At 38.5% G+C, this 9,858-nt stretch overlaps 1 long non-coding RNA gene across 5 annotated transcripts in view; it reads right to left on the minus strand.

Annotated features, from left to right (window-relative positions):
* Positions 1-4,530: 4,530 nt before the first annotated feature.
* Positions 4,531-9,858, minus strand: part of LOC135416886 (uncharacterized) — a 65,736-nt gene continuing 60,408 nt past the window's right edge. For 3 of the 5 annotated variants that reach the window (XR_010431798.1, XR_010431796.1, XR_010431797.1), the window contains 2 exons: positions 9,421-9,526; positions 4,531-7,652 (listed from right to left, as the gene is read on the minus strand). This is a non-coding gene — a long non-coding RNA (uncharacterized LOC135416886). The remainder of the gene's footprint in view (positions 7,653-9,420; positions 9,527-9,858) is intronic. The other 2 variants (XR_010431800.1, XR_010431799.1) reach the window with 2 other exon arrangements.

Raw genomic sequence — 9,858 nt, forward strand, 5'->3', positions numbered from 1 at the left:
AGGAAATTTCTGGAAAGTTCCGGAAACGTCTGGAAAGTTCTGGAACTTTCCAAAAAGAAATCAAAGTTCAAACAAGGAAATTTCTGGAAGGTTCCAGAAAGTCCTGGAAAGTTCTGGAATGTTCTGGAATTTTCCAAACGTAAATAAATGTTCTGACAAGGACATTTCTGGAAAGTTCCAGAAAGTTCTGGAAAATTCTGAAATTTTCCAAAAAGAAATAAAAGTTCCGACAAAAAAAAAATTTCTGGAAATTTCTGGAACTTTCCGGAAAGTTCTGGAACATTCTGGAATTTTTCAGAAAGTTAGGAATTTTACAAAAGGAAAGCAAAGTTCAGACAAGGAAATTTCTAGAAATTTCTGGAAAGTTCTGAAAAGTTCTGGAAAGTTCTAGAATTTTCCAAAAGGAAATAAAAGTTCAGGCAAAGAATGTTCTGGAATTTTCTGGAAAGTTCCAGAAAGTTCTGGAAATTTCTGGAGTTTTCCAAAAAGAAATCAAAGTTCAGACAAGGAAATGTCTGGAAAGTTCTTGAATTTTCTGGAAAGTTCTGGAAAGTTCTGGAATTTTCCAAAAGGAAAGAATAGTTCAGACAAAGAAAGTTCTGGAATTCTCTGGAATTTTCCAGAAAGTTCTGGAAAGTTCTCGAATTTTCCAAAAGGAAATAATAGTTCAGACAAAGAAAGTTCTGGAATTTTCTGGAATTTTCCGGAAAGTTCTGGAAAGTTCTAGAAAGTTCTGGGGGGGAAAAAATCAGACAAGGAAAATTCTGGAAATTTCCAGAACTTTCCGGAAAGTTCTCGAATTTTTCAAAAGGAAATAATAGTTCAGACAAAGAAAGTTCTGGAATTTTCAGGAATTTTCCGGGAAAGTTGGGGGGGGGGGGGATTAAACAAGGAAAATTCTGGAAATTTCTGGAATTTTCCAGAAATATCTGGAATTTCCTAAAAGGAAATCAAAGTTCAGACAAGGAAGGTTCTGGAAAGTTCTGGAAAGTTCTGGAATTTTCCAAAAGGAAATCAAAGTTATGACAAGGAAATTTCTGGAAATTTCTGGAAAGTTCCAGAAAGTTCCAGAAACTTCCGGAAAGTTCTGGAAAGTTCTGGAAAGTTCTGGAAAGTTCCAAAAGGAAATAATAGTTCAGACAAAGAAAGTTCTGGAATTTTCCGGAAAGTTCTGGGAAAAAAAAATTCAGACACGGAAAATTCTGGAAATTTCTGGAAATTTCCGGAAATTTCTGGAATTTTCCAAAAGGAAATAATAGTTCAGACAAAGAAAGTTCTGGAATTTTCAGGAATTTTCCGGAAAGTTCTGGAAAGTTGTAGAAAGTTCCGGGGGGAAAAAAATCAGACAAGGAAAATTCTGTGAATGTCTGGAAATTTCCGTAAATTTCTGGAATTTTCTGGAAAGGAAATAAAATTTTAGAAAAGGAAATCTCTGGAAAGTTCAGGAAATTTCTGGAAAGTTCTGGAAAGGAAATAAAAATTTTAGAAAAGGAAAATTCTGGAAAGTTCTGGAAATTTCCGGAAAGTTCTGGAAAGTTCTGGAATTTTCCAAAAGGAAATAAAAGTTCAGACAAGGAAATTTCTGGAAAGTTCTGGAATTTTCTGGAAAGGAAATAAAATTTTAGAAAAGGAAATCTCTGGAATGTTCCGGAAAGTTCTGGAAAGTTCTGGAATTTTCCAAAAGGAAATAAAAGTTCTGACAAAGAAAGTTCTGGAATTTTCCGGAAATTTCCAGAAAGTTCTGGAATGTTCTGAAAAGTTCTGGAACTTTCCAAAAAGAAATCAAAGTTCAGACAAGGAAATTCTGGAAAGTTCCAGAAAGTTCCGGATAGTTCTGGGATTTTCCAAAAGGAAATAATAGTTCTGACAAGGAAATTTCTGGAAAGTTCCAGAAAGTTCCAGAAAGTTCTGGAATTTTCTGGAAAGTTCTGGAATTTTCCAAATAGAAATAAAAGTTTGGACAAGGAAATTTCTGGAAAGTTCCGGAAAGTTGTGGAATGTTCTGGAAAGTTCTGGAATTTTCCAAAAGGAAATAAAAGTTCTGACAAGGAAATTTCTGGAAATTTTTGGAATGTTCTGGAAAGTTCTGGAAAGTTCTCGAATTTTCCAAAAGGAAATAATAGTTCAGATAAAGAAAGTTCTGGAATTTTCAGGAATTTTCCGGAAAGTTCCGGAAAGTTCTAGAAAGTTCCGGGGGGGGGGGGGAAAACAGACAAGGAAATTTCTGGAAATTTCCGGAAATTTCTGGAATTTTCCAAAAGGAATTCAAAATTCAGACAAGGAAATTTCTGGAAATTTCTGGAAATTTCCGGAAAGTTCTGGAATTTTCTGGAAAGGAAATAAAATTTTAGAAAAGGAAATCTCTGGAAAGTTCAGGAAATTTCCAGAAAGTTCTGGAATTTTCAAAAAGGAAGTAAAAGTTCAGACAAGGAAATTTCTGGAAGTTTCCAGAATTTTCTAGAAAGTTCTGGAAAGGAAATAAAAATTTTAGAAAAGGAAAGTTCTGGAAAGTTCTGGAAATTTCCGGAAAGTTTTGGAATTTTCTGGAAAGGAAATAAAATTTTAGAAAAGGAAATCTCTGGAATGTTCCGGAAAGTTCTGGAAAGTTCTGGAATTTTCCAAAAGGAAATAAAAGTTCTGACAAGGAAATTTCTGAAAAGTTCCAGAAAGTTCTGGAAAGTTCTAGAATTTTCCAAAAGGAAATAATAGTTCTGACAAGGAAATTTCTGGAAAGTTCTGGAATGTTCTGGAAATTTCTGGAAAGTTCTGGAATGTTCTGGAACTTTCCAAAAAGAAATCAAAGTTCAGACAAGGAAATTTCTGGAAAGTTCTGGAAAGTTCTGGGATTTTCCAAAAGGAAATAATAGTTCTGACAAGGAAATTTCTGGAAAGTTCTGGAATGTTCTGGAAATTTCTGGAAAGTTCCAGAAAGTTCGGGAAAGTACTGGAATTTTCTGGAAAGTTCTAGAAAGTTTGGGGGGGCAATAAGACAAGGAAAATTCCGGAAATTACCGGAAATTTCTGGAAATTTCGGGAATTTTCCAAAAGGAAATCAAAGTTCAGACAAGGAAATTTCTGGAAAGTTCTGGAAATTTCCGGAAAGTTCCGGAATTTTCCAAAAGGAAATAAAATTTTAGAAAAGGAAATCTCTGGAAAGTTCAGGAAATTTCCAGAAAGTTCTGGAAAGTTCTAGAAAGTTCTGGGGAAAAAATTCAGACACGGAAATTTCTGGAAATTTCTGGAAATTTCCGGAAAGTTCTGGAATTTTCTGGAATTTTCCAAAAGGAAATCAAAGTTCAGACAAGGAACTTTCCAGAAATTTCTGGAATTTTCTGGAAATTTCTGGAAAGGAAATAAAAATTTTAGAAAAGGAAAGTTCTGGAATTTTCCAAAAGGAAATAAAAGTTCTGACAAGGAAATTTCTGGAAATTTCCAGAAAGTTCTGGAATGTTCTGGAAAGTTCTGGAATTTTCCAAAAGGAAATAAAAGTTCGGACAGGGAAATTTCTGGAAAGTTCTGGAATTTTCCGGAAAGTTCTGGAATTTTCCAAAAGGAAATAAAAGTTCAGACAAGGAAATTTCTGAAATGTTGTGGAATGTTCTGGAGTTTTCTAAAAGGAAATCAAAGTTTAGACAAAGAAAGTTCTGGAAAGTTCTGGAAAGTTCTGAAAAAAAAATTAAAAAGGAAATTTCTGGAAAGTTCCGCAAAGTTCCAGAAAGTTCTGGTATTTTCCAAAAGGAAAGAAAATGTCAGAAAAGGAATGTTCTGGGAATTTCTGGAAAGTTCTGGAAAATGCTGGAAAAAAGGAAAAGAAAAAGGAAAGGAAAGAGAAGAGGAAAGAGAAGAGGAAAGGAATGGAAAGGAATGGAAAGGAAAGGAATGGAAAGGAATGGAAAGGAAAGGAAAGGAAAGGAAAGGAAAGGAAAGGAAAGGAAAGGAAAGGAAAGGAAAGGAAAGGAAAGGAAAGGAAAGGAAAGGAAAGGAAAGGGGAAAGGAAAGGGGAAAGGAAAGGGGAAAGGAAAGGGGAAAGGAAAGGGGAAAGGAAAGGGGAAAGGAAAGGGGAAAGGAAAGGGGAAAGGAAAGGGGAAAGGAAAGGGGAAAGGAAAGGGGAAAGGAAAGGAAAGGGGAAAGGAAAGGGGAAAGGAAAGGGGAAAGGAAAGGGGAAAGGAAAGGGGAAAGGAAAGGGGAAAGGAAAAAGGAAAGGGGAAAGGAAAAAGGAAAGGGGAAAGGAAAAAGGAAAGGAAAGGAAAAAGGAAAGGAAAGGAAAAAGGAAAGGAAAGGAAAAAGGAAAGGAAAGGAAAAAGGAAAGGAAAGGAAAAAGGAAAGGAAAGGAAAAAGGAAAAAGGAAAGGAAAAAGGAAAAAGGAAAGGAAAGGAAAAAGGAAAGGAAAGGAAAAAGGAAAAGGAAAAGAAGGAAAAGGAAAAGGAAAAGGAAAAGGAAAAGGAAAAGGAAAAGGAAAAGGAAAAGGAAAAGGAAAAGGAAAAGGAAAAGGAAAAAAAAGGAAAAGAAGGAAAAGGAAAAGGACCCGAGTCCACTCTCCCCTTGCACTCCAAGCCAACATCTCCTCTTGCTTCATCACCTGCTCCTGAGATACTGGAAAGCCGCCTTACTGTGGCAATTTTTGCACCATGTTCTGATCCATTTTGCTCCATTCTACTATGAAAACCTCTCTCAGAACAGCCACACAACCTAAGCTTTTACAGCTTACTACTCACCAGAATTTTCCTGTAGCTGTCTTATATCTTCTCTCCCCCTGATTTGTTTTAATCATTAAATAGAAGTGATATTTTCTTTGGAGCAGGGGATATTTTTCTCCTCTCTGTGAGACAAGGCTGTGAAGAGAGTTAATATCTTTTATTAAAGAAACTGATAAAGTTAGAACAAAAAAAAAAAAAAGTTGACCTTTCAGGCATACAAGCTGGCAGCAGCAACAGTTTTATTGCATGTGCTTTCAAGGAGAAGGCCTAAAACTAAAGAAGAGCCTCTGGAAAATACTATAAAAATGGGCAGGAATATAAACTGTATGTAATTCAAATAACATTTCTCATATCTAGGCTGCCACTCAAGAGTCTCTTTAGACTGGATCTTTTTATGGCAAAGAAACCTACTCAGCACTGATTATCACCTCAGAATAGCCAGAAATTCACTGCAAAACATAATCTTAGTATAAAAATAACATTTCCCCCCCTACTATCTCAGCAGAAATTCTCAGAGACTTTACAATTTCATTTATATATATATATGTGTGTGCATGTATGTTATGATTTAGAAGTGTCCCTTTTCTTTGTGATGCTCTGCTGTGCCGTGGTAAGCTAAGCAATCTTACCAAACAGTGGATTAAAAGAGCCCCAAGTCTAAGTTAAATTGGGATTTTTCTGATCGTTCTGTAGGAGTTTAGCACATTAAGATATGGTACCTAAAAGGCCAAGTTCTCTTCTCGAAGAAAAGCCAAAGCATTCTCAAAATAAGTAAGAAAAAAAAAAAAAGGAACTTAAAAATCCCAATGAACTGCAACATTATGTACTCCAACAGCACTAAAGCAATTATTCACCTTCCTGCAGTGATTGCTGCAGCGATGACAGAGGCTGGAACTGAGAAGAAGACAGAGGGGAAGAACAGGTGGAAATAGGAGAGATTCTAGTTGGCCCTTTTTGCAGCACAGTCCTCAAAATGCCATTGCTACTTTCCCTGATGCTTTTATGCTTGCAAATGTCAACTCCAAAACCAGACCAATCAGCCAACAGACAAAGGCCTGGCTGGAATCTTCCTCTTTCAGTGCTCCTCTTGTTTCAAAGCCCAGTGCATTTTGGCCTGTTTGATGCTTCATCCAAAGATCAGACAAGATCTTTGCTTGTCTGAGCAGGTAAGAGCAAGGAAAAGAAGAATGGCTGAGCCATAACAGCTACTGAAAAAGGGAGAAAGTGGGATAAAGCTGTGTATGATTTGAAGATTTTAAAGCTGCCCTGGTGTAATAAAACTTAGAGATCATCTCTTGTTTATGACAAGCTATGCAATGTCAAGTACTAGCACTAAAACTTTCAAAATGAGCTCCACGTGCTTACCATTTATAATCACTCACCTGAAGAGCACTCCAGCTTTCCATTGAGCTGAAAGAAGGAGCTTTGGTCCCTCCCTCTGTAAGCACTGATGTTTTCATTGCTCTTTCTGGTGCTGTTGATAATGCATTGCTAGGAGCTGTCCCATTGCTCTGGTTATTGGTCAGACAGTGAGCACCCACTCCTGACAACTGCTGGGGATTTGGACCTACCTTGGCACGGAGAGTGTGCTGGGCAAAGGGACTTGACTGCTCTCACAAGGGCTCTTTGTTGACATGGAAGGAAAGACAAAACGAAACGGTTTTTATAAAGTTAAGTATACAAATGGCAAAAGGAAAATGGAAAGAAAAAATATCCAGGCAATGTATTTATTTACAGATCAACTGAGGGAGCGGGAGGAACGCTCGGTTTATAAAACAGCACTTCACATTCCTCTCATGCTGTGTTGCTTTCAGTCTCAGCCCCCTTCTCTTCCAAGCCTCCTCTTTCCTTTGGATTTGTATTGTGTGCTACATTCAGCCTGAAAATAATTTAAAATTGAACACTACAGCAAGAGGGTTTTTTCCTGCCCCTTACATCCATTACAGCTGTTCCAGCCCACATTAGCACGAACCACGAAAGCCAAAAATGGTTGAATAGGCCCAGAGCAGACCCCACAGGGATTAAGGTTGTGTCCTTAAATTCTGCTCAGGGGAGAAGACCTGTGCTAGCTCTCAACTATTTTTTATTAGGAGCTTTTTTGTTTTCACCAGTTAATACCAGGCAGAGCTTTCATCATTGGGCTTTGCTTTCTTTCAGCTTATGTAGGACATTGGCTTGACTGCACAACATCGTGGGGCTGGAGGACACATTACTGATTGCTTCTTTGCACCCTTTGCCTTGAGCTACAAGTAATGAAAGCAATTAAAAATTATGAACCCAGAGAATTTCTAGAATAAATCCAATACTTGTACAACTACTACACACAGCTTCCCAAGAGACAAGGGGTTTATGATATAGCACCATCAAATATGCTTGGCTTTATGAATTTGCAATACAAGGAGCCCTTAAGATGGGAGCAAACCTCAGGACTTACTCATCCTCTTTGCTCTGTTTTTAAAGTCTTCATGGAGCTGATATTTTTGTTTATGCAATGTCAAGTACTAGTACTAAAATTTTCAAAATGTGGTCCATGTGCTTACCATTTATAATCACTCACCTGAAGAGCACTCCAGCTTTCCACTGAGCTGAAAGAAGGAGTTTTGTTCCCTCCCTCTGTAAGCACTGATGTTTTCATTGCTCTTTCTGGTGCTGTTTTTTCAGGCACAAGCCTCCTTCCAGCCTGCTAGTCCCATTACCAATACTACACCTAGGTCTGCTTCCAGGAAATCAGCTCCATAGGGAATATTCTAATGCATGCTTTCTGTGGTGATTTATTCTCCAAGATGGCTCAGGTTTCAGATCAATTCCCAGGCCATGACAAATGCTTCCCAGAGTTCAGATGCTTGGTAACTTGACCTTGGAAAGGTTGTTCTCTTCCATCATTAGTAGCATCACTTGTGGGCTGCCAGAGCCACGTGTTTTATTTTTCCTGGATGCCTGAATGCACATTAGGCACTGCCTGTTTTAAAAGGAGGAGAAACAAGAAAGTCATGGCCACACTTAGTGGGTGAGGATGCTGAAGTTCACCAAAATCAAAAGAAACACCTTTATTAACCTTGGCAGCATACTGATCACACCCAGACTGATCAGTGGATTAAGTCACACTAGAAATAGGTCACACTAGAAATATTTGCTCAGGATCATGTCTGAAATCAGATTTCTCAATTCCCAATGTGTTACTTAGTACAAGCCCTCTTCCAACACTCACTTGAACTCTGATCACCCCAGTTTGGCTTCCCAATTTGTACTTCCCAAGGTAAGAAATGACTGTCTCAACAAGAGGGGCACCTGCTCAGGGGTATTCAGAGTCCCAAGAAACGTGAGGTATGAAAAGCAGCCAGTGCAACAAGATCTGAATAAGCTGTAGAATTTGGGAGCACGGTTATAAAATTACTTGGATTTTCTTTTTTTTTTGATTGTTAGGATAAAAGATTTTGTCACTCCAATCACGGTAACCAGAAGAGAAATTTTTAAGCTCATTTAGATCTTGATTGCTTCTGCTAAATAGCACATGAGTGATAACAATGTAGAACTTCTGCTGTGCTATGACCAAGGATCAGCAGGAAAAAAAAGAAGTAAAAAAAAGATCAGTCAACACTGAAACGATTCAATGACACTGAAAAGATAAGTGGCACATGCTTATTTTTGTCTTAGAAAGACACTATAGATGAAAATGATAACCATTTAAACTGCAATAACACCAAGAACAGGAGTGAGTAACACCCACAGAGATAAGTGTCTGCAGCAATCTCCCCCAATTACAGGCCAGCTGCTCTGTTCAGCACATCTCCACAGAAGATTAAACCATAGGCTGGGAAGGAGAAGCAAGAAATCAGAGTTTAAATGTCCAGAGTGCATTGCTAACCAGTCACACCAGCCTGATTTTTGAAACAGTCTTTGAGGACTTGGAAAATCAGAGTCTCCTGTAGCACAGATGGTTTGGGGGGGGTTTAATGTTTTGTTTCAAAGTGGTGTGTGTGAGCCACAGATTTGGGGGGCTGACGGTTTATGTGTGTTTAGAAATATCAGCAAATCACAAAAATAGTAACAGAAGTTGAGACAGAGCAGAGGAGCTCTGATAAGACACTTGGGGCAAAGACTGAACTGAGAGCTGCCCTAGATGTTCCAATCCAGGAGGAGTGAAGGTCTCCAAGGAAATTCCCCGAAGGCTCGGGCTCGGGAATTGGAATTTCCACAAAGTAAGAACAGAAAATCCTGACTGCAATACTTAAATCTGCTGCCTTAAAAAATGAAAGACACTAACTAATACCATGGAGAATGAAATGAAGGAACTGTGACCTGAGGAGTGACAGAAGGACTTTTCTCTTTTCTTCTTGAACTCTTATGGAAGAAAAAGAGACATTTAATCTAATGTAAATATATTATTTCATCGTAGAAGAGATAACTAAGTTGTTATCTATATATATATGTATGTAAATAAACCTTTGTAAGTATTTTCCCCTTCCCCCAATGCTGAGTAGTTGTGTTTTGTCTGAAAACCCTCTCACACTGAGGCAAATTGCAGGAGGGGGGCTTAAACTTGGAAACTGGATTTCTGAGGGTTTCAAACCACCACAGAAGTTCAAACTGAACACAGCCACAGAGCAACTTTGGAACAACAGAGAAACCTTTTTTCTTAACACCATGTACTTTGCTCACCAAGGAAAGCCCCATCCACAGGAGTTAGCACTGCTTTCTAAAACTGACACCAGGACAGTCACACTTACAGTGTCAGTTGGTTCATCTGAAGGCTTCTGTGCAGCTCCTCTCAAGATATTGTTCCATTTATGGCATTTTACAGTTGGTGATGGCCACTGAATAGTTCAAACCTATAAGGAAAAGGTATAGGCCATCCAGTCAGACAGAATTTGCATTTCCTAAATGGCTAGAGATGGTGGCATCCCCTAGACCTGGGTATTAGTGATTAAAACACTGATTAACAAACACAGGGGGTACGTACAGAATTCCCTTGGCTGAGCTGGAGTCTGTGGGGTTGTTTGAACACCTTCCTCCAGCTCCCCACCACATGTGCTTCCCCTGCAACCCAACAGGAATGTGGGGTGGAAAGGAGGGCAGGAAACCCTCCTAAAGGGAACCCACTGGCAAGACAGGGTACAAGATAATCGCAGGCATCATTCCCACTGTAAGTCAAGCCCAATTT

The sequence above is a fragment of the Pseudopipra pipra genome, chromosome 7, assembly GCF_036250125.1.
Source record: "Pseudopipra pipra isolate bDixPip1 chromosome 7, bDixPip1.hap1, whole genome shotgun sequence".
Taxonomy (NCBI): domain Eukaryota; kingdom Metazoa; phylum Chordata; class Aves; order Passeriformes; family Pipridae; genus Pseudopipra; species Pseudopipra pipra.